The following is a 27090-nucleotide window of genomic DNA, read 5'->3' on the forward strand; positions in this document are numbered from 1 at the left end:
TCACAGCACTCATCATAGCACATACCCTCCCCAATGTCCATAACCCCACCACCTTCTCTCCACCCCCCTCCCCCCAGCAACCCTCAGTTTGTTTTGTGAGATTAAGAGTTTCTGATGGTTTGTCTCCCTCCAACTCCCATCTTGTTTCACTTATCTTTTCCTACCCCCAACCCCCCCCCCCACATTACATCTCCACTTCCTCATATCAGGGAGATCATATGGTAGTTGCCTTTCTCTGATTGACTTACTTCGCTAAGCATAATACCCTCTAGTTCCATCCACGTTGTCGCAAATTGAGCCAAATTTTCGAATGCATCCCAAACACTACAAATCAGAGTATATCAGGGGTGAAGTTACAGTATCTGCTTTTTATTCAAGAGTCATTAGTTGACTCCTTCCCAAAGCTAGCACTGAGAACCACTGCTGAATCACAGGAGAGAGGCTGCCAGGTTCACACTTCAAAAATTTCCCTCCATTCATTCTGTGTAGAGTCTTCTCCAAGTATTTACCAAAAAAGCCAGAATAATGTCAATATCACCTTTCCATTTTTCCCTATGAAGGATCTAATTACGGTAAACTCTATTAGAAGATTTAGAATAAAGAAAGGGGCAAATGATTTCAAAGATTTAAAACCTGACAGATGTTAGAAATGAACTCAGGAACCTTTGCAAACCCATGAGAGGGTAGGCACATGCTCTTTCAGGCTGAAAGGGAAATGACTTACTCACTTCCTGCTCAAAGAAGGGCTGTGGCAGGATGCAGTGAACACACATAAAGAAGAAGTTGGTCATACAGAGACCAGAAGAGAGGAACAGTCAACGCTTCTAGTTTAGTAGTTACCAGAAAGGAGGATACAAAGGAAATTCATCAACTGCCACTGCTCCACTACAAATCTCTCGGAGTCTAAAAAGACTAAAACCATCCCTATTTTACCCTGTCGTGGCCCCAGATCCATGATTTCCTTCCCGCCACCTCCAGGAAAAGCAGCAACCTGCGGATGGCACAGCTACTCCTGAATGTGTCTGACAAACAGGACCACTGACACTTTGTGACACCTGCTGCTTTTCTAGGGACTGGTTACTAAAAATGATGAAACTGCACAAGAAAATGGGAGAACTGCAGCCAGGTGCTGCTAGAAAAGGGATAAGTCCTTAAATATTAAATATAATCCATCACTAACTCTTCTGTTTCTCCCCCCAATACTTTCTACCAACTGTGTTGCCCAAGATGAGCCCTCCCACCACCACCACAGCTCCAGGAATCTGGTTGTTTCTAGGAATGCTTGCCGATAAGTGAGTGCTTTTCCCTGCATTGTTCATAACAAGTTTCTCTGCTCCAGCCTTAGCCACCTATAGACCAGGGTCCATCCTGAATCAGAGTCATCTTTATAAAAGACAAATGGCATCCTGTCACACCCCTGATCAAAACCTTCCAATGACTTCCCATTGCCCTTAGAAAAAAAGATCAGGGCGCCTGGGTGACTCAGTGGGTTAAAGCCGCTGCCTTCGGCTCAGGTCATGGCCTCAGGGTCCTGGGATCAAGTCCCACATCGGGCTCTCTGCTCAGCAGGGAGCCTGCTTCCTTCTCTGTCTCTCTCTCTCTCTCTCTCTCTCTCTGCCTGCCTCTCCATCTACTTGTGATCTCTCTCTGTCAAATAAATAAAATCTTTATAAAAAAAAAAAAAGAAAGAAAGAAAGAAAAAGAAAAAAAGATCAAATTCTAGCATGACCCCTTGGACCCTCCACAACCTGGTCCTTGCTCATTTTTCTAGCCTAATTTTCCATCGCTCTCTTCACTGCCCTCATGCCTCCTTGTACCCCATCATATCTATACTCCAGAAACACTCAGCTCAGCTTCTTTCCACCTGGGAGCCCACCCCATGCTCTTCACTCTGCCTATAACCACCTAACCCATCCAACCCCTTAACCTAACTCCCACTTATATTTCCCATATCAATTCATATATTACTTCCTCTATGAGGCCTCTCTGATCCCCCAAATCAGAGATAGGGGCACCTGTATGTGCTCTCATATAATCCAGAACTTCCCACGAGAGCCTCTATCACTCCAGAACATATCTGCCTATTATTATATTATATTGCCTATGTCCTCATTAGTCTACAAACTCCAGTAGGACAGTGACCTCATCTGTCTGGTTCACAGCTATATTTTCAGTACCTAATGCATGAACGGCATATAACTATGCTCAATAAATATTCGCTAAATGAAACAAGGAATGAGGTCGTTAATTTCTATTAGGAAAAGACCAAGGACTTTCACACATTAAAGGGCTCTTCCCTTTTTAAATCTTTTTGTAGTGAAGTATATATAATTAAATATTTATTCATGTAAGAGAAAGAGAGTGTGGAGGGAGAAGGAGAGAATCGTCAAGCCGACTCCCCACTGAGTGCAGAATCCAACATGATTCCATGTCCCTGAGATCACGACCTGAGCTGAAATCGAGAGTCAGACACTCAACCGACTGAGCCACCCAGGAACCCCTTTATTGAAGTATAATGAACATACAATGTTGTCCTAGTTTCAGGTGTACCACCTGAATCCAAGTATGGATTTGGCAATTATATACATTACTCAATGCTCACCACAATAAGTGTAAAGCCACTTCCCTTTTAGCAACTATCCCTTCCCAGGACCCAACCCCACATGCCAGAACGTCTTAGATCGTCCCAGCCTGGGAGCCACCATGCCTTTCTCATCTACTCCCTCCTTCTGGCCCATTCCCATCCTCTTTTTATACCCCCATCTGCAGCCAAGGAAAAACCTCAAGGATGAATATTTGCTTACCAGAGAAAGAGTACTGCACACAAACTAAAGAGCAACAGAAAGAAGAGAATTTTGCAAAGCTTGGAGAAGGAGAACAAAAGGAGGCACTACAGCTATTTAATAATAATTTTTAAAAGATACATTGAAAAGATTTTTTCTTTAGAGGTAAGGCCTTCCTGCAAGAAATAATAAGAATAGGGACACCTGGGTTGCTCAGCCGGTTGTGTCTGCCTTCAGCTCAGGTCGTGATCCCAGTGTCATGGCCGGCATGACAAATCGATCAGGGAACATGAGGGTAAGAGGACGGTGAAAAGAAATTAAGAGACAAAGAGATGGGGGCAGGAGGGACACTGAGGAGGATGTCCAACAGTGCCGATTTTATTCCACATCTTACAAGCATTTATAAGGCAGACCACAATAGGAGGAGTAATACATCAGTACCTAGTCAGATGACCACAAGTTTCTATAACAAGTTTACATTAACTACAAGCAAACCTCGTGATTCCAGGTAGTCTCAGCTAATGCCATTAGCAGGACAACCAACCAAGGAGTTGGTTATGGGAGGTACAGGAACAACAAGGACCTCTAAGAATTCATGACCCTGACCACATTGTTCCCTTCTGTAGGGAGAGTGTGTGGGAAGTCACGTAAGCGAGCACACGACACAGCACAGACCCTTTCTCAGTGTTACTCAACTTTCCTGTCCTTAACCTTGTGAAGGTGTCTGGACTTTGAAGGAGACACAAGTCAGGGCCTGGTTTGATCCTCGACTCCAACCATGCCATGGCCTCCAACATCCCAGAGTCCTGGGATCCGCCCTGCATGGGGCTCCCTGCGAGCTCTCTCCCTTTCTCTCTCAAAGTTTTCACATGAACAGATATTTCTCAAAGAAGACATCCAAATAAATGGCCAACAGACACATGAAAAAGTGCTCAACATCACTCGGCATCAGGGAAATACAAATCAAAACCACAGTGAGATACCACCTCACAGCAGTCAGAATGGCTAAAATTAACAAGTTAGGAAATGACAGATATTGGTTAGGATGCAGAGAAAGGGGAACTTTCTTACACTGTTGGTGGAAATGCAAGCTGGTGCAGCCACTCTAGAAAACAGTAAGGAGGTTCCTCAAAAAGTTGAAAATAGATCTACCCTATGACCCAGCAACTGCACTAGTGGATATTTACCCTAAAGATACAAATATCTGTATTTGTATTTAGTATTTATTTGCATTTATCTTTATTTAGTGATCAGAAGGGGCACATGCACCCTAATGTTTATAGCAGCAATGTCCTCAATAGCCAAATTATGAGAAGAGCCTAGATGTCCATCAATAGATGAATGGATAAAGACGATGTGGTACATATCTACAATGAAATGATATGCAGCCATCAAGAAAAATGAGATCTTGCCATTTGCAACAAGGTGGATGGAACTAGAAGATATTACACTAAGCAAAATAAACCAATCAGAGAAAGACAATTATCATATGATTTCACTGATATGAGGAATTTGAGAAAGAAGACAGAGGATCATAGGGGAAGGGAGGGAAAAATGAAACAAGATGAAACCAGAGACGGAGACAAACCATAAGAGACTCTTTATCGGGAAACAAACTGAGAATTGCTGGAAGGAATGATGGTAGGAGGGATAGGGTGGCTGGGTGATGGACACTGGGGAGGGTATGTGCTCTGGTGAGTGCTGAGCATTGTGTAGACTGATGAATCACAGACCTGTACCCCTGAAACAAGTAATACATTATATGTTAATAATAAATAAATGATAAAATAAAGTCTTTAAAAATAATAAAATAAAATAAGTAAGTAATAATATGGTTAAATGTGTGTTTTCATCCAAGGACTCTTTGTTCTAAAAAACAGTCACAAAGGATACAAAATGGGAGCAGGGAGAAGGATGAATGGATTCTGTGACATTGACATCTGAATCTGGTGGCCCCATCTGGCCAGACAGTTAAGGCTCATCTTGCAAGTTCTAAGCCAACTTGTTAGGACCTTAAAATTCTCTCCTGAGACTAAGTCAACATGTGTTTTCATGGGCTCAGAGTCCCAGGAGCAGGTGAAAGGAAGAATGATTCTTTAAGCAAGAGGGCAAAAGGGACTCTACACCCTGACAGGTGGCAATTAGAATGTAGGCAGAAGAAAGAAATTCAATCTCTCGGGAATTTAATGAGAGTACTGGCCACTGGCCAACTTATTCTGTCTTCTTAATGGTTTGCTACATTGCTTTGATGGATTAATACTAACAGACAACCACTTCAAAAGACAAATATATAATATAAATGTAACCAAAACATATATATCTATGATATCATCCCTTCCTCTCTTATTTTAGATACTTCTGCAAACACTTCTCATTTTAACAGCTCCTAAGCCAACAAACTACCTTTCTAAAACTACCTCTAAGCCATAGAGCTATTTCATGTTTTTAATTTCTCTAATATCATCTTCCAAAATGTCTTAAAAATTTTAAAGATACTGAGTTAAATTCATTTTATGAATTTTAGCTTTTTTCACTAAAAATCTTCTCCACTTTATAATTAATCCAGAGTGATATAATCACAATCATATAAATTAATATTTCTACAAGACTTGTGAAAGTTTTTCTTATTATTGACCCTATTCAAGTGTTTTCACTCACTAAGACATAAAGTTACAACAAAAAATTAAGAATTGACCTTCAGGCCCATGTTTTCTCCAATCCAGTATTTTCCTTGTAACGGGAACAATTTCAGGCATGCTTGATAGAGGATTCACATTAATGTAGCAGATTCTAGTTCAACTTTGAGGAAGTGAAATTTAGTGCTTTCATTCTTGGACATTTATCAACGCACCAAAGTACCCCAGCTGACACTCTAATTCTAAAAGATGTCAGAGTAAAGAAAAAACCATCTTTTGTTGAACTTTCAGACCAGCTAAGTTCCAAGAAAATAGAGTAGACAAATCAGGTGGGAGAAAAGGTTTGCTAATGTGGAATCTACCTTTAGAAGTAGGAGCTTAAGATTCTGAAACTCAACCATTTCCAAATGCTGAACAAAAAGTATCTATATGAATACATTCCTTATGTTTTACATCACCCCAAAGTAGAGGAAATAGAAAAAGGAAAGCTGCTGATAGGTCTTACTTAATTCTTGGTTTCATCTTATGCAAGGGATTAAAATGGTGGCTTCCTTGTGTGAAAGTCATGGGGCAGGGGGTAATAAGAAAAAGAGTTATAGGGGCACCTGGGTGTCTCAGTCAGTTAAGTTAAGCTCAGGTAATGATCCCAGGGTCCTGAGATCGAGTGCCATGTTGAGCTCCCTGCTCAGCGGGTAAGTGTGCCTCTCCTGCTCCATTTACCTCTCCCCTGTTCATGCTCTCTCTCCCGCCCTCTCTCGCTCTCAAATAAAAATATTTAGAAAAAGAAAAAAGGAAGAGGTATGGAAAAAGAGGAAGACAGAAAAAGGAATAGCTAATGGCTAAGTAACAGCAAAGAGCTTTTATGTCTATTAATTCATTTTTAAAGGCAATGAGTGGTTTTCCTGAAAAGATTGAAAGTTATTTGCTTCCATAAGGTTTTTTATTTGTTTGTTTGTTTTTACATTTCCAGTTCATGTTTCAAATCTTGGTTACGAAAAATAATTCTTCTAATGGGAAAAGTAACAAAGTCAGAGAAAAGAAGGAGCTGGTTTCAGACACCTTGAGCCTGAAGGTGATAACAAGACATCCAAGTTAGAAATGTTACTTAAGCAGCTATATGCAGAAGAGAGCATACTGTCTGGAATATGATTTCACAAGGTCTCTACTTGTAATGGAAATGGGTACATCTGAATGCAGGTGACTCAACATTTTAAACAAAGGATTAAAATGGAGATTCCCTTTAATGATCTGAGGACATTCAACAATGAAGTTATTATAGTTAATTCCCCCTGCTCCAATTCCATGATCACCAAGCAACCTGCTGATAATAACTTGCCTTCCCACAAAAGTCTGTCTACAGGGAAAGAGTACACTAGCCTGCTGAAGTGAACATTCTGGTCCTCCTGACAGTTATATTACATGTTTTAAATTAATAAATTGTCATTCTTATTTTATACTACCAGTCTCCTGAGCTAATATTAGTCTAACTCAGAAACATAAATCTGTCTTTAGTATGCTGTTCAATTACAGTCCAAAATTTATAAGATAAACAACCCATTCTAGATGGAGTAAATTCACCAAGAGGCCTCCGAGAGAACAGCCATCCCAGTGACTTACTTAAGGGGCAGCAGGATGTGGTGGCTGGGAGCTAGCTTGTCCTTTGGAGTCAAGCAGACTAACCTTCGATTCCTACTTTTTCCACTAACTCATTGCAGAATCCAGGCCTAATAAGCTCAGAACCTACTGGATGGACTGTTGGGGATGGTGGCACATGAGGAAAAAGCTCATTAGACATTAGTTATCTTGAAGGCAAGATAGTTCTTCTGAACTTTGTCAAAGTATCTAAATAAACATTTGGATGAAATGTCCTCATTTCACCCTAACTTTCTTCAAGACATTCTACAATAAAACAAAGGAGGTAAGTGTGAACGGATAATGAAACTTTAAAGAGGAGATGTGCTTGTGGTGGGGGCACAGCCCTGGGGAGGGAAAAGAGTGAAAAGAGAAAGACTGAAAATACAAGGTAGAATGATAGAAAAACAAAGGAAAAGAAAGGGGCAAGAAAGGAGCTGAGATAGTTGAGGAAAACACGGGACCAGTGGAAGCCAGGAAAGCAACATGGAGCAGATTCCTGGCAGATTCCTGGCAGCTTCTCCTTACTTACTTAGAGTGCTGCCCAGGTGAGCCCATCACTGCCTGTCTTCAAAGCAGAGTCTAGGAAGGAAGCAGAGTCCCCTCCTGGGGGAGGTCCTCTACTCCCTTTGAGCAGTGGGTTCTCTCCAGTTCTCAGGACTCAGGGAGAAGATGCGCCAAAGGGGAAAGGAGGTGCACAGCTTCAATAAGCGCATCCCTCACCCCTCGTGAGACCTCCCAACCTCTTCCCTCTCTTCTCTACTCTTTTCTGCTCTGCTTGCCTTCCTCATTCCCCAACTCCGCTTTCCCTTCTTTTTTGGAAACACTGTACTATACAGGAGACACTTTTAGGAAAATAGATTCCAGTCCCAGCTCAACTAATTTCTATCTAGTGTTACTTTGGCCAAGTCACTTCCCCTTCCTAAGGCTCAATCCTGGAATCTGTAAAATAAGGAAAATAATGCCTTCCTTTTAGAGTTGTTGTAAGGGTAAATATACATCTGTATATGGTTCATTCCATAAAAATGTGTTCCCTTCTCTCCTCCCATTTGTCTTTTCTTCTACTCCCTCCCTTTTTTCCTCCTTCAATCTCCCAGTTTCCCTTCTCTGTTTTCTTAACTTTCCCTTATCTTTTTCAGTCAGGCACTTGCTTCCTAACCTAATTCACCTTGTCTCTGAAGAATACCCCAACTAAGAACGGAAGGGAAGGGGGCTGACCAGCACCAGCGTAGGTACAGGTAAAGCTTGAAAACCCTGCCTGCCTGAACCCTAGTGACATCTGAGGATGGAAAGTTGGAGGGCAGGATTAGGGAACCAGCCCCTTCTCTCCTCCCTCTTCTGCCCTCCATCTTCTCTGGTCCTACCCTTTTCCCGCTCCTTCTTCTGGCTCTGGGTTCCCAAAGCCAAAAAAGCAATAAGACCCAGGAAAGACATCCTGGTGCAGCAGGGAAGTCTCAGCCTTGAAAAGAATGCCTGAGCTTCTGTCTGCAAGTGTGCAATGTTGAATGTGATGTGTGGGTAGGAGGTACAGATAGTGTTTTAATCATATTCAGTGTCAGTGACAGATGTCAACAGCCACAGCACTTGTCAGTTGTCCGTAATGGACAAAAGTAGAAGTGAACAGAATATAAGGCTGTGTGTGTGTGTGTTGATCGTTGTACAGCCAAATTTATAAACAGCTTAGTATTTAGATATAATCACCATTCCCTGACAATAAATTATTGCATTTCCCATATAATGTATATTAGGTTGATTTTGTTGTGAGTTGTCATGTCAACACCACAGTCTGTTTATATTCTGTTAGGCATGCAGCTGTTACCCAGCCACAAGATTCTGAAGTGGTGGGAACCATGCTTCCCTTCCTCCTCTTGTTTATCCCCTGCTCACTTTCATCCTTGCTCTCCCCTCGTTCCTTTCCCCTTTCTCGGTCTTCCCTAGCCTGCTCCTGCTGCTCCTCTAGTGCACTTTTGCCCTCATGCTGCCTTTCTCTCCCAAACATGCCTCACCCTGGCTTAGTCTTCTTCCTTCCCCTCTCACTTCCCTTTTCTTCCAACATTCTATCAGTCAGACAGCTGGGCTTGGTCCTACGAGCTCTGTAACCTCCAGCAAGTTCCCTCTTTTCTAAGCCCCGGGTTTCTCATCTGTAAACAGGGACAATTAGAGTAACTCACAGGATCATTAGGCATGCCTACAAAAAAATTAACACAGTGCCTCCAGCTACAAAGTTAGGACTCAAGAAAGAAAGGTTTTTGGTTATATATATATATTTAAGTCTCCACAAGTAAAAAACCTCCTGTCAGGGGCATCTGGGTAGCTCATCATTTGGGCATCTGCCTTCAGCTCAGGTAATGATCACAGGATCCTGGGATGGAGCCCCATTAGCCTGCCTCTCTCCCTCTGCCCCTCCCCACTGCTTGTGCTTTCTGTCAAATAAATAAAATCTTTTAAAAAAACAATCTGGGGCACCTGGGTGACTCAGTGGGTTAAGCCTCTGCCTGCCTTCGGCTCAGGTCATGATCTGCTCAGCAGGGAGCCTGCTTCCTTCTCTCTCTGCCTGCCTCTCTGCCTACTTGTGATCTCTCTCTCTCTCTGTGTCAAATAAATAAATAAAATCTTTTAAAAAAAAAACAATCTGAGGGTTTTGAAGGGGCGGGGGGTGGGAGGTTGGGGAGTCAGGTGGTGGGTATTATGGAGGACATGTATTGCATGGAGTACTAGGTGTGGTGCATAAACAATGAATTCTGTTACACTGAAAAGAAATTTAAAAGAAAAAAGAAAAATCAAAAAAAAACTGTAAAATCTGAACATCAGTAGGGATGGCTCTCTATCATCAAACATTTATTGGGTACTTATTCTTTAAGATTTTTATTTATTTATTTATTTATCTATCTATCTATTTAAGAGAGAATGTGAGGAGGGGGGTATTATAGAGAATCTTAAACAGACTCCATGGACTGAGGGCAGAGCCTGATGCAGGGCTCAATCTCAAAACTCTGAGATCATGACCTGAGCTGAAACCAAGAGTCAGAATCTTAAGTGGCTGAGACACCCAGGTGCTCCAGCTAGGTGTCTATTCTATGTCAAACCTGGGTGGGTAGAGGGAGGCAAGTAACATTAGATCCTACCTCTGTCCTTTAAGTACCTCTAGTCTGGGAAAGATAAATACATAGATCTTTTGAATGGCTATGATGGAAGCAAGGACTGAGCATCATGGAAACAGAGGGAAGGGAGTCACCAAGCCTGCTTTGCAGAGTTAGCCAAGACGTTACAGGCAGTGATTCTGAATTGATCCCTTTGAAAAGGAAAGAAGAGTTTGCTCACTAAAATGAGGAAAGGTCAGGCAAAAGGTACAGCTTGTGGAAAGACAAAGTATTGTGAAAGGGAAAGGAAGGTTTGGGTAGCAGTGAAATTCATGGCAATGAGATTATAGGGGTCATGAAGCTGGCAAAGTAGATTAGAAATGGATTCTGAAAGAACCTAGATGTCCATCAACAGATGAATGAATAAAGAAGATGTGTATATATATACCATGGAATAATATGCAGGCATCAAAGGAAATGAAATCTTGCCATTTTCGACGATGTGGATGGAACTGGGGGTATTATGCTTAGCAAAAATAAGTCAATCGTGGGCGCCTAGGTGGCTCAGTGGGTTAAGCCACTGCCTTTGGCTCAGGTCATGATCTCAGGTCCTGGGATCGAGTCCCACATCGGGCTCTCTGTTCAGCAGGGAGCCTGCTTCCCTCTCTCTCTCTCTCTGCCTGCCTCTCCGTCTACTTGTGATCTCTTTCTATCAAATAAATAAATAAAATCTTTAAAAAAAATAAGTCAATCAAAGAAAGACAACTATCATATGATCTCCCTGATATGAGGAAGTAGAGATGCAACATGGGGGGGTTTGGAGAGTAGGAAAAGAATAAATGAAACAAGATGGGATTGGGAGGGAGACAAACCATAAGAAACTTTTAATGTCACAAAACAAATTGAGGGTTGCTGGGGGAAAGAGGAGAGGGGGAGGGCAGTAGAGTTATGGACATTGGGGAGGGTATGTGCTATGGTGAGTACTGTGAAGTGTATAAACCTGGTGATTCACAGACCTGTACCCCTGGGGCTGATAATTCATTATGTTTATAAAAAAATTTTTAAAAAATGGATTCTGAAACAAGTAATCATCTTCATCATTGTTGTCATCATCATCATCACTACCATTCACTGGGTACTTGGCCTTGTGCTAAGTACTTGACACATATCATCTCACTTAATCCTCACCAAAACTCTATAGGCAAGGACTATCATTGTCCTGATTTGAAAGATGATGAGATACAAGGCAGGGCTGTCTTCAAGACCCATGGTTCATGGTTCATGTGTTCATTACCATGGTTAATACCCATGGTAATGGGGAAGTGGAAAGTAGAAGAGGTCTCTCAGAGAAGGATATGGGTAGAATCCAGCCCCTCTTGTCCATGGCCATTGTACTCTGTGTCTCTCTATGCAAGCATAGGCTATCAGCACTTTTAGGAAGGTTACACTCACAACATGACCTGACATGGAAAGAACTGGAGGAGCAGTGACAACAGGCAAGTGAAGCTGGATTCTAAAAATAGTTCTGTGGTTGAATTGACCATTTTATAAATTGTCCATATGTTGAGGTGCAGAACAAAAAGGAGGAGGAGGAGGAGCCATTAAAATGACAAGTATAGCATGGAAGGGAGAAGAAAGAGAAAACAGAGAGGCAGAGATTGGGATGGGAGAACAATAATTTCAGTTTGAATACATTAGTCTTGAAATTTCTCTTGATTGTTAAAAATATCCTTAACACTGAAGAGAAAAAACAGATTTGTAGAGTTCGAATCGTCAACATCTATGAAAGCATTGAAGTCATGGGAAATGAATGATCTCACTCAGGAAGAATAAGAATTAAAAGAAGTGAGAGGACAGAGGGTGAGGATGAGTCAGTAAACAGTTGAGGAAGCCCTAGGGAACACTCAACTTCAAAAAAAAAAAGGGGGGGGGGTCAGAGAGGATATATTGAAATGAAATGCTCAGGCTTTCGTGCTGTGGTGTCTTCCCCTGGACATCTAGCACAGAGTCTACATGGGGTAGGTGTTCAACAAGCTGGAGTTGACCAAAGAAATGGAAGAGAGAGAAAGGAAAAAAAAAGTTCCAAAAATGCAATGACCAATATATTTAATATTTACATTTACTATTTAATCAGAAGTTAATATTTGAAAAATATTTAACATTGCTAAGAAGTCAAATAAGATTTTAGGCATGAGGAACACGTGGAGGTTACTATTTTCTTGGACATCTTTTTATGAGAAATCCTGAAAATACCAGCATCTACTTCTTATATATGCAATACAAGCATCTAGAATACATGCATTAACAAGATTTCTAAGAGAGCTACAATTTCTAATTTACTTTGAAAAAAGAGGTTAAGTCTTTTCCAACTAAATGAAAATTTCCAATTTACCAGGTAAGAACAAAATAAAATCCTCCCGTGCACAAACAAACAAACAAAAAATTCTCCAGGTGCACAAAAAATTACTTGACCCTTCATTTTAAAGACGCATGATAAAACAATATAAAAGCACAAGATGGAAAAATATAGGTTTTTAAAAAATCACTCGGAATTTACATTTTGCAGTAAAGGCTAGCATAGAACACCCGAGCAAAGGTGATTTTCAGGGACAGATGCTCATAATTCCACACAGTCCTTTATTTTCCTCCTCTCAATTCTAATAAGCCTTCAGCCCCCAATTAAAATTTCTCACCAATTTCCTTTCTTCCCCAAACAGTGACCTGAGACGCTCTCATGATCAACCAAAGCTATAAGTATTGATTTCTCAAGTCAGACAAATCTCAGCACCAAAAACATACCACTCCAGCCTCAGAGAGTAGTTTAGTTAAAAAAACTGTTCATGTTCAAAGCATGAATCAGTCATAGAATAAACAATACCTTGAACAGGGAAGCCAGATACAAATCCCTTAAAAAAAAAAAAAAAGAAATCAATTACTCCAACACCCACAAACAAAAAGAAATGAAGCTCACTGTTACTCCCATTGGCCATTTAACAGGTGGTACATGGCGCCTAGGTGGCTCCATCAGTTAAGCATCTGCCTTGGGCTCAGTTTATGATCCCAGGGTCCTGAGATCCAGCCTTGCATCAGCCTCCCCGCTCAGCAGGGAGCTTGCTTTTCCCTCTCCCACTCCCCCTGCTTGTGCTCTCAAATAAATAAAATCTTTATTTTTAGACTGTTTGCTAAACCTCAACCATACCCAAGATGAAAACAGCAAAACAAAAGAGCAACATAGAAAAGAGAAAGAGAAAGCTCCAGACAGCCCTGAGCAGACTCTCCTCTTGGCCTCACCAACCCTTGAATGCTCCCCACAGACTCACCTCAGCCTGGACCTAACCCTCCCAAAAGGGAGGATTCAGGGAGATCAAACAGGTACCCACTCCATGACCAGGTCAATGAGAACAATGAGAAAAGCAAGGCTATTCTAAAAGCTCTAGCAATTACATAGAAAACAAACAGGGTCTCTAGGGGACATTCTTGAAAACCTGAGATCAACTCCCGGAAAAACACTCTTGACCACTTACCGCTACAGGAAGCTGCTAGATGGCAGATCAGAATCAGCATCTCATCAGAAAAAGAAGGCAGCTTTGTAGGAAAGCAGCTACCCTACCAGTGAAGACCTGGGAGAGAAAACCACTCCTTGGAAAAATACCAAAAGCCCAGAAGAGTCTCTCCTTCTAGAGTTGCCTGCTATCGCTGCCAGGGCAGAACTGGTTAATCCTGAAGAAACAAAAGGAAGCTCCCTAGAGGCGGGCTTCAGCAGGATGGCTTTCCTCTGTGGGAACCAAGAGTTCAGAAGGATGGAAGCAGATAACAGAAAGTCACAGTTACCACTTCTGCTTACCAAACTTTCATCAACCCTCAATGAGGAAAATAAGCAAACATCTTTAGAGTTCCCACCTGTTCTTCCCCAGAGATGAAGGAATTCACATTTTTAAAAAATCACTGGAAGGGGAGTTTTACTATCTTATGGATGAAAGCTAAGCACATGCAAGCAACATTTAATATGAAGAATGAAGACACTTTTTCCAAACATCCTTAAATTCAACTCAGAGTAAAGCAAACAATTAACCCCTGAGGGTGTCAAAAAATAAATGCACATTAGGAAATAGATTTAAAGTTTTTAGTTCAGAATCACTTTGAGCGGGTTCTTGTTTTTAAGATGGGATTAGATGAAAACAAAATATTTTGGTTTGTGTCTATTTTTAAAAGAAGAGATTATGTCTTCTTTTAAGTATGTCTAAACCCATTTATGGATTTTCCGGAAGTTGCATCAGATTTGCAGTTAAGTACTAAAGCCAACTACATTTTTTTCACATGTTTATTATTCATTATGCTCAGTTAGCCAGCATACAGTACATCATTTGTTTCTCATGTAATGTTCACCTATTCATTAGCTGCGTGTAGCACTCAATGCTCATCACAACACATGCCCTCCTTAATACCCATTGAAGGGAGGGGTGGTGGGGGATGGGGAAACCAAATACATTTTAATCATGTCTCTATAACCAGAGCAGGTTGATGGTCTGCACACATCAACTCCACTCTCCTGGAAGATCCTGGTGCTGAGCCCTCACACCTCTACAGAGAGCCAGATCAGAGAGAAAAAAGACTTTCCCTGCCAAGCCTCCCCAGTCCTAAGAAATTGCAGATTTCTTGAAATGAGAGTGATGGCTTTCTTTCTTGCATGGTAGAAAGAACAAAAAACAGCTCTTAAAAAGAAAGTAATCATTTCTTTATGATATTTAAAATGAAAAACTCTTTAAAAATGTTTTCAAATCTAATTTCTATACCACTTTTTAACCTATTTTATTAGCAACTACTATAAGTTTGGTAATTCCCTTTGTTGAAGAAGATATAAGGAAATCAGCATCTTGGGGCACCTGGATGGCTCAGTGGGTTAAAGCCTCTGCCTTCGGCTCAGGTCATGATCCCAAGGTTCTGGGATCGAGCCCTGCATCGGGCTCTCTGCTCAGTGGGGAGCCTGCTTCATCCTCTCTGCCTACTTGTGATCTCTGTCTGTCCTATAAATAAATAAAATCCTTAAAAAGAGAGAGAGAGAGAAATCAGCATCTTCTATACTATTACTATAGAAGTTGGTAAATAATTTTTTATTTTTTTAAAGAATTTATTTATTTGACAAAGAGAGCACAAGTGGGGGGAATGGCATAGGGAGAGGGAGAAACAGACTCCCCACAGAGCAGGGACCACCCCCAACATGGGACTTTATCCCAGGACCCCAAGATCATGAGCTGGGCTGAAGGCAGACACTCAACCAACTAAGCCACGCAGGCACCCGAAAGTTGGTAAGATATTTTTAAAGGGAAACTAAGTAGTGTCTATCAAATATAGAAATGTGAATGTTTCCATCTCTTAGGAATTTACCTCACAGATGATCATAATCACATCTGGAGAAATGTTCATTATAGCACTGTCTGTGACAGGAAAAAAACTAAAAATGGCTTGAGAATAGAGGACTGGCCAAATAAGTGAAGGTACATCCATGTAAAGGAGGATTATGCAGCCATCAAGAGAGAGTAGAACTGAAGTGAAGGATCAGATGGCCTGGGTTCAGATCCGACTCCAGCAGAGACTAGCCAGGTGACTCTGAGCAAGTTCCCGCACCTCTCTTCATCTCAGTACTTCATCTATAGTAAGATGAAAATTACAGTACTTACCACAGAGAATTACTGTGACTAAGACAGTGCCTAAAGTACAGCAGATGCTCAATAAATATTAGTGAATACCAGTTAAAGAGGTAGGCCTCTTTTTTAATACTTTTTTTAAAGATTTTATTTATTTGACAAAGATCACATGTAAGCAGAAAGGCAGAGAGTCGGAGGAGGAGGGAGCAGGCTCCCCACTGAACAGAGAGCCCAATGCAGGGCTTGATCCCAGGACCTTGAGATCATGACCTGAGCCAAAGGCAGAGGCTTAACCCACTGAGCCACCCAGGTGCCTCAAGAGGTACACCTCTATAAACAGACATGGAAAGATGTCCAAGATAGACTGTCAAGTAGAAAAGAGCTAGTTGCAAGAGTATGCATAGGATAATTCCATTCTATAAGATTTTTTAAAAGATTTTATTTATTTATTTGACAGACAGAGATCACAAGTAGGCAGAGAGGCAGGCAGAGAGAGAGGAAGAGAAGCAGGCTCCCCACTGAGCAGAGAGCCCAATGCGGGGCTTGATCCCAGGACCCTGGGATCATGACCTGAGCCGAAGGCAGAGGCTTAACCCACTGAGCCACCCAGGCGCCCCTGTAAGATATTTTAAATGTGCTTGCCGTTGACTGCCTGCTTCTTCCCAGTAAAATAAAAGCTCCTTGAGAGTGGGGACTTCTGTTCACTGTTGTATCCCATTTCCATAACAGGCATTCAATTAAGAATTTGTTGACTGGATGAATAAAATTAGGAAGGATAAGCAGAAAGAAATTTTTAACAGTAGTTGCCTCCAAAAAAACGGTATGGGGGTAGAAGGGCTGGTGGGCCCTGGGAGAAATAGTTCATTGATTCTTAGAAAAGTACCATTTAAATTTTTTACAGTGTGTATGTCAACTAATAAAAATGGAGTTCTTAGAAGATAGTGTTTTTGTTTGCAGGGTGCATCTTAAGACCTATGGGTGTCCCCCTATAACAAAGGACCAATGAGGGAGCAAGGGATGATCTCCCTACTATCTGACAAGTTAATGAGTCAGAAAGTAACTTATAAAAGAAGAAAGGCGTGGAGCTCTCCTTTTCTTCTTGGCCTTCTATTGAGCTTTCCAAAGTTAACCTTACAATCTCCAAGCCAGATCCTCTGTCCTAATCCATTAGGACCCCTCTCCTTTACTTAAACATCAACCATACTTCCCCACAATGGCATCTCTGCCCAGATCATCCTCTCTCCATGAGAGACCTTTTCCTTCATCTTTTCACTCCCAAACCTGTCCATAAAGGATCGTTTTCTGATTCCCAGCATCTCTGGCCCCTCCCTCTTGGACACTGCTAGAGTCTAGGTTTGATATCATCCACTGGCACTTACTCTAAATGCCTGCTATCTCCCCTCCCAGTTTGAGATGAGGTCTGTAAGGATCGATTCTTTAGTTTTGCAACCACTTCTTTCTTCCATGCATGCTCTCTTTCCCTCCCTCCCATGCAGGCATGAAGTCCTATACTATATTAAAAAAAAAAAAAAAAAAAAGACTGCCACATTAAAGAGCTATGTGTGATTTTGTTCCATTTGCCCAAAAGTTTCTCATACCAAAAAGAAGTCACCAGCCCTGTCATTCTCCCTGAAATGTCAATACTAGGGATATCTTTCTTACGCTTCCTCAGTATATTCTTGTTACATGCTTCTGAAAGTTCTAAGTGGATTTAAAATGCTCTAGTTCTTCATGTACTAACTAGTCAGAACTGATTTTTGTTTCTAATTAAGACCACTGATGAAATGAGAAATCCTAATAGCAGAAGAAGGTGAGACATAAGGGCTTACCACACTCACAGTGACTGCCTCACATTCACCTCAAACACAGAAGCTCTCATAATGCACCCACATGCATGGGCAAGGGGAGTTACTAGCAATGATTTCATATCATTTTGAAATATTCGTTTAAAAATGCAAGTATCTTGCCATTAAATACTCCCTGGCTGATAGATCTTGGGGTGCTTAAAAAAGGATTTTACCATTTCATAGAATTATGTACTTAAAATCACGGAGTATTACTTTACGTCCCAAAGCTCTTGACCCATCTCTGAAATCTAACACTACAGCAGCAGCTGCTGCTAGTCCTCAGCCAGGCTGTCTTATCACCCACATGTCACCTTGACTCTCTCCCTTACTTCATTCGGATCTGTGATCCAAGTCCCCAACACTGAGAGGCCCAGTCTGGACAGCCTACCTAAAACCACACACACACACACACACACACACACACACACACACACACCCGTCTCTCTCCATCCCTTCTCTTGCTTTATTTTTTCCTCCATAGGAAAACACACACCTATTATACAGCATATTTCCTCGTATATTGTCCAGTTCCCCCCACCAGACAGTCAGCTTTAGGAGAACAGGGACTTGGTCTTTGGATATACACCCAGGGCCTAGAACAATGTGCAGTAGGTGCTTGAGGGATGTTGTATAAACCAATGACAGTAATAGCATTGTTGTGTAGCTTTTGTTGCTTACTAAATATATATGCATCCTCCTCCAAAATTTGAGCTGCTCAGAAACAGAGCTCTTGTCTCTTTCTTGGTCATCACCAACAGTGCCCAACAGATAGTAATTTATCAAATGAACTGAAGATGAAATCTAAACTATAGTTCTCTGTATGACACTTTACATTTCTACTAGATTTCCATTTATAATGTGCCCTCAAGTTCATTTTTTTTTAGCTCACCTTAATCTGTCAGTCCCCAAAGTAGTGCCAGGTGATGGACCTAATTTGAGTAGACTTTGTTACAGGCATAGAGTGGTTAGGGTCAGATTTCAGACTCCTTTGTAACTGCATCTTGCAGTATGAAATTCAGAGGTAGAAGAGAAACCTAGGGAAAAGGATGGAAATCTATAGCAAGTTGAAGATGAAGAAAGCAACCACTCACTATTTATGGCATGAACAGAAGAGATACACTTGCTCTGGATAACCTAAAAAGTATAGGGGAAAGGAGGGTTTAAAAACTCTGCTTTATTAATTTCGTAAGTCATTCAGTAAAAGCCTGCTGTGTGATCTTAGTACAATTAACATACTCTGTATTATTTCAGTCTTTCGAAAGATTTGCCTTATAACCCAGTATGCAGACAATTATTAAAAAGATATGTTGTCTAGATGAATGGATAAAGAAGATGTGGTGCATATATATACCATGGAATACTATGCAGCCATCAAAAGAAACGAAATCTTGCCATTTGCGATGACTTGGATGGAACTAGAGGGTGTTATGCTGAGCGAAATAAGTCAATCAGAGAAAGACAACTATCATATGATCTCCCTGATTTGAGGAAGTTGAGAGGCAACGTGGGGGGTTTGGGGGAAGGAAAAGAATAAATGAAACAAGATGGGATTAGGAGGGAGAGAAACCATAAGAAACTCTTAATCTCACAAAACAAACTGAGGGTTCCGGGGTGGGGGGTAGGGAAAGGGAGGTAGGGTTATAGACACTGGGGAAGGTATGTGCTATGGTGAGTGCTGTGAAGTGTAAACCTGGTGATTCACAGACCTGTACCCCTGGGGCTAATAATACATTATGTGTTAATAAAAAATTAATTAATTAATTTTAAAAGTGAAAAGAAAAAAATATATGTTGTCTATATATCCACTTGGTCACGTTAATTAAAATTTTCATTTAAATCAGCTTATTCTACTATGGAGATTGATACATCTAAAATCTCCCATTATGTATAAATTGCTTATTCTTATTTCTGTCAAATTCTTTGCTTTATATTAAATCTATGTTATAGAGGATAAAAAACTTATAGTTACTAATTTTATAGTCCATGTGTTAAAATTATGAAGTCTAATATTTTTATTATAAAATATAACCACTTTATCTTTTATACTGATTTGGCTTTAAATCTATTTCATCTAATTACAATAAAGCTATACTAGCTTTTCCTTTGGTTAAAAATACATAAATAAAAATTATACCACATCTTCTTGATCCATTCATCTGTTGATGGACATCTAGGTTCTTTCCATAGTTTGGCTATTGTGGACATTGCTGCTATAAACATTCGGGTACACGTGCCCCTTTGGATCACTACGTATATATACACAATGGAATACTATGCAGCCATCAAAAGAAATGAAATCTTGCCATTTGCAACAACATGGATGGAACTAGAGCGTATCATGCTTAGTGAAATAAGTCAAGCGGAGAAAGACAACTATCATATGATCTCCCTGATATGAGGAAGTGGTGATGCAACATGGGGGCTTAAGTGGGTACGAGAAGAATAAATGAAAGAAAATGGGATTGGGAGGGAGACAAACCATAAATGACTCTTAATCTCACAAAACAAACTGAGGGTTGCTGGGGGGAGGGGGTTTGGGAGAAGGGGGCGGGATTATGGACATTGGGGAGGGTATGTGCTTTGGTGAGTGCTGTGAAGTGTGTAAACCTGGTGATTCACAGACCTGTACCCCTGGGGATAAAAATATATGTTTATAAAAAATAAAAAATTAATTTAAAAAAATACATAAATAAAAATTAAAAAATAAAATAAAATGAAAGTTTTACTTTTTTCTACTTATAGATAAATACCAAAAGAACAGAAGCCAGAGGCTCAAACAGATACTTGTACACCAATATCCATAGCAAAATTATCCACAATAGCCAAAAGGTGAAAACAGCCCATACATCAATTGATGGATAAAGGGATACACAAAATATGGTATACAAATTCCATGGAATAGCAGTCGGCCTTAAAAAGGAATGACATTCAGGACACCTGAGTGGCTCAGTTGGTTAACTGTTTGCCTTCAGCTCCAATGATGATCCGGGAGTTCCCAGATGGAGACTCAGATTGAGCAACCTGCTCAGTGGGGAGTCAGCTTCTCTCTCAGCCCCTCACCTGACTCAAGCTCCTTCTTGTGCATTCATACACACTCTTTCTCTCTCAAATAAATAAAATCTTTAAAAAAAAAAAAAGGAATGAAATGATCATACATGATGCAACATGGATAAACTTTGAACACATTACGCTAAGTGAAATAATCCAGAAACAAAAGGAAAATATTGTAATAATTCCACTTGTATGAGGTACCTAGCATAGGCAAAGAACAGAGGTTGCCAGGGGTGGGGAAGAAGGGAAATGGGAGGTATTGACTGGGTACAGAGTCCCAGACTGGGATGAAAATATTCCAGAGATGAACAGCGATGACAGTTACACAGCACTGTGAATGTATTTAACATTACTGAACTGTACACTTAAAAATAGCTAAAATGGTAAACGGTATATATTCCCACTAGGTAATATTACCTGACCAAGTCTTCATTTTTAATCTTCACTATGTAGCATATACATTGTCAGAACACTAGAAGTTCCATTTTCTTAAAAAACCTTATTTTCCCTTTAAAAATCTTACTTTTTAGAAATGTCCCTGTTTGTAATCTAGAGTTTCCAAATCTAGAGTTTCTCAATGATCACCTCAATTTGTCCTCACAACATTCTAATGAATTATGTTAACGGAATTTTAATTAAGTATCTGAGCACTTGAGAGAAATGTTTTTCCCAATTTACTCACCCTCTTACCTTGTCTTCCAACTTTGCACATATTTCATCAAAAGGAAGAGATGGAAATTTTTATATTTAATATGAAGCCATGCAGGTTTTCTAACCAGAATAAATAGCACCATGTTTCTCAAATCAGGTAAGTCTAGCTCTACTGCCAACACAGCTAAGAGCCAACAAATTACCATTTTAGGTCAACAGATAAACCACCTATAACAACCAGGATGCCTGATCCAATGTTGTCATTCAACAAGGGCAAATACTTTGCTAGCCACTTTGTGTTCACACAAAGATGAACAAAATGTGATTGCTGCTCATGAGATACTTCTGTGCTGGAAAGAGTCAGACATGCAGATGAAAGGATTCTACAATAAAAAGGTGGAAAACAGGCTCTGCTATTGAGAATGGGACCACCAAGCAGATTTAGCCCCTTGTGTCAATTCAATCTAATCACAATGAAATGAACTAATTAAGATTTCGTCAATTCCCTGAAATTTAGCTCTTACAAGAGTTTCAGGAGTTTTTGTTTGCTTGCTTTTAATGCCAAGAAAGGAAGTTTGAGCTGACTAAAATATCAAACCAAGCCTTGGTATCAGCCTGAGCAGCAGAGAAGTAACTCTGGCCTAAAATTATGATTTGGACATATATAACAAAAAAGAAAACCAGAACAAAGTATTCCCTAATTTTGTAAATGCTTCCTTGAGCAATCCACCTGTTGTGAGCAGACTGGAGGCCAATCTGAACCTACTGAAGGAACATCTCTTTGAGAGGGGCCCTTGAGTGTATGTTATACACTAAAGCATGACAATTGCAGAGTACAAATGTCATACATATTACTTAACTTCTTTAAACTTTAGCTTCCTGAGCAACCTAAGTATCCATTGATAGATGAATGTATAAAGATGTGTGTGTATATGTGTGCATGTATATATATAATATATTATATATATTATAATACTATTTAGCCATAAAAAGGAATAAAATCTTGCCATTTCCAACAACATGGATAGACCTAGGTGTTATGATAAGTGAAATAAGTCAGACAGAAAAGGACAAATACTGTATGATTTCACTGATGGAAATGTGGAATCTAAAAAAAACAAAACAAAACAAAACTAAAACTAAAAAATGAAGAGGCAAAACAAAACACAAACAGACTCATAAATACAAACTACAAACTGGTGGCTGCTGGGGGTGGAGGAGTATGCACAAAAATAGGTGAAGGTGATTAAGAGGTACAAACTTCCAGTTATAAAATAAGTAAGTCGGGGCACCTGGATGGCTCAGTGGTTTAAGGCCTCTGCCTTCAGCCCAAGTCATGGGCCCAGGGTCCTGGGATCGAGCCCCAGATCAGGCTCTCTGCTCAGCAGGTAGCCGGCTTCCGCCTGCTTCTCTACCTATTTGTGATCTCTGTCTGTCAAGTAAATAAATTAAAAATAAATAAATAAAATAATTCGTTAAAATGTACTATACAGGACAGGGAATACAGTCAATAACATTGTAATAACTTTGCTGATAGATGATGACTAGAGTGATCACAGTGGTGATTATTTCTTTGTGTATACAAATGTTGAATCTCTGTTATATATCTAAAACTAATATAATATCATTTAGAATGTCAACTACTGTTCAATAAAAAAAAATAAAATAACTGTTTGCTTCCTGGTGGTAAAATTGGGAAAATTAAAAACTGCTTATCAAGCTATTCATGAAGATTTAATGAGATATTCACTAAATGAATATTAAATTCATAAAAGAACAAGTGTGTGTGTAAGTTACATACGCAGTGATATAACAAGAAAAATACATAACCCAAAGCCTGTAATACAATTATTGCCCAGCAAAGGTCAATGTCCTCCCTGCTCTCTCCAGAATCTTCTCAAATGGCTACCACATTTCTTTCATCAGAAGAGAAAGAAGACCTCTGAGTTCTGAGCTATTCTACCTCTCCAGTTCTTTCCGTCCTGATACAACCATCTGCCTTCTCCTCTTCTGAGATAGTAGTTCCCAGGAATATTCTTTCTATATACCATAAAACAGCACAAGAAACAGACAGCTTTAAATGATTGATGAAATCAATCAGGAAAAACTGCAGTTTTAATATTTCCTTCCGGCACCCCAGAGGATTATTTAAGAACAAGGACAAGTTTCAGCCAGTGACAGAAGTACACTAAAAATGTTCCTGCTGACCACAACCTCCTCTCTTCAGTGCCTGAAACCTACTCACTTTCCACTCAGAAACAGTGTCACCAAACCTTGAAATCATACATACCTTTCTGGTCCTCAATATCTAGAAACAAAGAAGAATTTTCCAACCTCTTCTGGTTTCATGTACTATCTGGCACTTTCTGTGGTGTGTTTGGTTAAAGTTCACCAAGAGAAGGTAACCCAACTCCTCCCCCCATCCCCAACAATGACTTCCTCTTGGTTAGCCTTTTGTGTAAGAAAGTAGGTTTCCTTACATTGGCCAACATAAACGATTGACCCATCACTGGTGGTACCATTTCCTATGTGGGACTTTCCATCTTTAATGAAAAGACTAACAGTTGAGTTAGTTATTACTCAACTAACTCACAAAAAGAACAAAAAGAAAATCAGAAAATGCAAGAAGACATTTCTTTAGAAGTTAAATCCTGGATAAGGATGTAGATTTAGGAACAGAAGAGCTTCCTGCTCACTGTTTACATTTCATGAATTAAAAGTAAATTAAAGATAATATAAACATATCACTACATTAAAATTAAGCAGGTATAATTTCAAAAATAAAAAAACATAGCTAGCTGTCATCATCAAGACAGCATGGTACTGGCACAAAAACAGACACATAGATCAATGGAACAGAATAGAGAGCCCAGAAATAGACCCTCAACTCTATGGTCAACTAATTTTCGACAAAGCAGGAAAGAATGTCCAATGGAAAAAAGACAGCCTCTTCAATAAATGGTGCTGGGAAAATTGGACAGCCACATGCAGAAAAATGAAATTGGACCATTTCCTTACACCACACACGAAAATAGACTCAAAATGGATGAAGGACCTCAATGTGAGAAAGGAATCCATCAAAATCCTTGAGGAGAACACAGGCAGCAACCTCTTCGACCTCAGCCGCAGCAACATCTTCCTAGGAACAACGCCAAAGGCAAGGGAAGCAAGGGCAAAAATGAACTATTGGGATTTCATCAAGATCAAAAGCTTTTGCACAGCAAAGCAAACAGTTAACAAAATCAAAAGACAACTGACAGAATGGGAGAAAATACTTGCAAACGACATATCAGATAAAGGACTAGTGTCCAAAATCTATAAAGAACTTAGCAAACTCAAAACCCAAAGAACAAATAATCCAATCAAGAAATGGGCAGAGGACATGAACAGACATTTCTGCAAAGAAGACATCCAGATGGCCAACAGACACATGAAAAAGTGCTCCATATCACTTGGCATCAGGGAAATACAAATCAAAACCACAATGAGATATCACCTCACACCAGTCAGAATGGCTAAAATCAACAAGTCAGGAAATGACAGAGGCTGGCGAGGATGCGGAGAAAGGGGAACCCTCCTACACTGTTGGTGGGAATGCAAGCTGGTGCAGCCACTCTGGAAAACAGCATGGAGGTTCCTCAAAATGTTGAAAATAGAACTGCCCTATGACCCAGCAATTGCACTACTGGGTATCTACCCTAAAGATACAAACGTAGTGATCCAAAGGGGAACGTGCACCCGAATGTTTATAGCAGCAATGTCCACAATAGCCAAACTATGGAAAGAACCTAGATGTCCATCAACAGATGAATGGATCAAGAAGATGTGGTATATATACACAATGGAATACTATGCAGCCATCAAAAGAAATGAAATCTTGCCATTTGCGACAACATGGATGGAACTAGAGCGTATCATGCTTAGCGAAATAAGTCAAGCAGAGAAAGACAACTATCATATGATCTCCCTGATATGAGGAAGTGGTGATGCAACATGGGGGCTTAAGTGGGTAGAAGAAGAATCAATGAAAGAAGATGGAATTGGGAGGGAGAGAAATCATAAGTGACTCTTAATCTCACAAAACAAACTGAGGGTTGCTGGGGGGAGGGGGTTGGGAGAAGGGGGTGGGATTATGGACATTGGGGAGGGTGTGTGCTTTGGTGAGTGCTGTGAAGTGTGTAAACCTGGTGATTCACAGACCTGTACCCCTGGGGATAAAAATATATGTTTATAAAAAATAAAAAATTTAAAAAGAAAAAAAAACATAGCTAAATTCCTGGGTCCTAAAAATCACCTCTGGGTACCTGCTCCCCCTAATAATTTGGATTATCCCATAAGGGTTCTCCTGCATACCCCTTAGAATCCCAACATTCAAACACAAAGCAGAACAGTGGGATCCAGAAAGTTTTTTGTTATCCAAGCCACTGCACCCAAACCAGGTGATTTGCATTTAGCTTGCCCTTTTAAATTCCTTCTGAACCACATGTTCCAGAATTAGATGAGCCAGCTCTAAACCAAAGAGCCTAACTCCAAGCCAAACAATTGGTATCCCTATTTATAAAAGTCATTCTAACAGTTCATTTCCAAATGATGAATGCTCCATACCCAAAAATGAATCCTGGCACTGACAATGGCACCAGTGAGAGAAACCCTTCCCTAAATGATATTGCTCGCTATCAAGAAAGCAGAGTCTTCTTTGCATATAACAAGTGCCCAGGAAATACTTTGGGCTCCATTTTTTCATAGATTTGTCATAAGGACTTTTTATGATGCCATAGTAGGTATCTACCAAAAAGGAGTAGATCTGCATCAGTGTCAGGGCTCCAATGGTTCTTGCTGTCTCAGACCCTTCAAGAAAGAGGAGGAGCCAAATACTCAAAATCTTCTAACATTCACTCCAGCCTCACTTTCTCAACAGACTGTCATCCCAACAGAAGGAAGGGCCAGGGCCACAAGGTTTTAAAGAATCTCTTACCTTTATCTCTTCACCCTGTAGACCATCCTGTGCATCAATTGGTATGAAAATTCCCTACCCCTTACATGTCATTTGGAAAGGGCAGGGTCCAAGACCAAAGGAATTCAGGCTCCTAATCAAGACTATCTCTAGAATTTTTCATCCATTCATCACCATTTTCCAAGCCCCAGTTCTGCACTAATTCCTCTCTAAGATGCTGGGATCAAGATAAAGACCTGATCCCTGCCCTAGCAAGAACTTCTCTAGTGGAAGGGAAATGAGTTGTCAGTAAGTCACTGTGATACAGTATGGTAAAAACTCTAACAGAGGTATCCCTGACCAAATACGCCTTAGAACTATTAGAGAAGGCATACTTATTTCTATGTGGTTGTGGAGGTATCACAGGAAAACCTCAGGATTTGAAGCTGAATCCTAAGAGATGAATAGAAGATGAAAAAGCAGGATCTGGCTAGTTCCACAAGCTAACAGTCCATGAGAATAAATATTACTGATAGTTTTTATCTTCTCCTCTCAGCTACTACTCTATTCCACCTAAGAGAATGGCAGCCCTCCGCTACCACCTGAGTTTCCATTCCAAATGGCAGGGGTGAGTCAAAAACCCATATCCTACAGCATTTGTGAATGTGGAGGCCAAAAGGGAGTTCATAATCACTTCAGTACATCAGTAAAGGCACTAACTAGGTCATAGCAGATCAAAGGCCAGGCAAGGATTAGACAGGAATTGAGTGCTGAATGTGTCAAGTGCTGCCTTGGACACTCCACCTCGGAGGACAGCATGCATTCTTTCCTA

The 27090-nt window shown here is 40.3% G+C and overlaps 1 protein-coding gene across 7 annotated transcripts in view; it reads right to left on the reverse strand.

Annotated features, from left to right (window-relative positions):
• The window catches only part of ATP8B4 (ATPase phospholipid transporting 8B4 (putative)), a 248892-nt gene extending 225137 nt beyond the window's left edge, over nt 1–23755 (reverse strand). For 3 of the 7 annotated variants that reach the window (XR_006602907.1, XM_045067867.1, XM_004755458.3), the window contains exon 1: nt 23616–23755. The gene's annotated coding sequence lies outside the window, so the exon portion shown is untranslated. The other 4 variants (XM_013057693.2, XM_004755459.3, XM_004755457.3 and 1 more) reach the window with 4 other exon arrangements.
• Nucleotides 23756–27090: the final 3335 nt, after the last annotated feature.

The sequence above is a fragment of the Mustela putorius genome, unplaced genomic scaffold (genome assembly GCF_011764305.1).
Source record: "Mustela putorius furo isolate JIRA1106 unplaced genomic scaffold, ASM1176430v1.1 tig00003898_pilon_pilon_pilon, whole genome shotgun sequence".
Taxonomy (NCBI): Eukaryota; Metazoa; Chordata; class Mammalia; order Carnivora; family Mustelidae; genus Mustela; species Mustela putorius.